General features: G+C 39.0%; 1 non-coding gene across 1 annotated transcript; it reads left to right on the top strand.

Annotated features, from left to right (window-relative positions):
* The first annotated feature begins 335 nt into the window (after window positions 1-335).
* Window positions 336-443, top strand: LOC148574676 (small nucleolar RNA R71). Its single transcript, XR_015906861.1, has one exon. It is a non-coding gene; the product is annotated as a small nucleolar RNA R71 (small nucleolar RNA).
* Window positions 444-1281: the final 838 nt, after the last annotated feature.

The raw sequence follows: 1281 nt of genomic DNA, 5'->3' as shown, positions 1-1281 counted from the left end.
TCAGAAGATGCCTCTTGAGTACTGTTGGATGCAGCTTGCATTCCATTCAGACTCTGAGAAATCATATTGACTTGCTGAGTCAATATTTTGTTCTGAGCCAATATGGCATTCAGAGTATCAATCTCAAGAACTCCCTTCTTCATAGGCGTCCCATTATTCACGGGATTCCTTTCAGAAGTGTACATGAACTGGTTATTTGCAACCATGTCAATGAGTTCTTGAGCCTCTGCAGGCGTTTTCTTCAGGTGAATGGATCCACCTGCAGAGGTATCCAATGACATCTTAGATAACTCAGACAGACCATCATAGAATATATCCAGGATGGTCCATTCTGAAAGCATGTCAGAAGGACACTTTTTGGTCAGTCCTTTGTATCTCTCCCAAGCTTCATCGAGGGATTCACCTTCTTTCTGTCTGAAGGTTTGAACATCCACTCTAAGCTTGCTCAGCTTTTGAGGAGGAAAGAACTTGGCTAAGAAAGCCTTGACCAGCTTATCCCAAGAGTTCAGGCTATCCTTGGGTTGAGAATCCAATCACACTCTAGCTCTGTCTCTTACAGCAAAAGGGAAAAGTATGAGCCTGTAGACTTCAGGATCTACTCCATTAGTCTTAACAGTATCACATATCTGCAAGAATTCAGTTAAGAACTGAAAAGGATCTTCTGATGGAAGTCCATGAAACGTGCAGTTCTGCTGCGTTAGAGAAACTAATTGAGGTTTCAGCTCAAAGTTGTTTGCTCCAATGGTAGGAATAGAGATGCTTCTTCCATGTAAATTGGAATTAGGTGCAGTAAAGTCACCAAGCATTCTCCTTGCATTATTATTATTTTCGGCTGCCATCTCCTCTTCCTGTTCGAAAATTTCTGACAGGTTATCTCTGGATTGTTGTATTTTAGCTTCTCTTAATTTTCTCTTCAGAGTCCTTTCAGGTTCTGGATCTGCTTCAACAAGAACGTTCTTGTCCTTGCTCCTGCTCATATGACAAAGAAGAAGGCACAGAAAAATAATAATAATAGGGATCCTTTTTGCTCAAGCACAGAGGTTCCCTTATGTGAGTAGAAGAAAAGAAGAAAAGAAAATCTGAACTCAGAGAGAGAGGGGGTTCGGATTTTTGGTGAGTTGAAGGAAAGATGCTAGTATATCAATAAACAAAATAGAAGAAGATGAGAGGGGGAAGTGAATTTTCGAAAACAATTTTTGAAAAAGAGTTAGTGATTTTCGAAAATGGTTTTTGAAAAATGTTAGTATTTTTCAAAAATTTATAAAATCAAAAATAAAAATA

The sequence above is a fragment of the Arachis ipaensis genome, chromosome B2, assembly GCF_059453495.1.
Source record: "Arachis ipaensis isolate K30076 ecotype BB chromosome B2, ASM5945349v1, whole genome shotgun sequence".
Classification (NCBI taxonomy): domain Eukaryota; kingdom Viridiplantae; phylum Streptophyta; class Magnoliopsida; order Fabales; family Fabaceae; genus Arachis; species Arachis ipaensis.
This window is presented reverse-complemented; position numbering and strand designations above follow the sequence as displayed.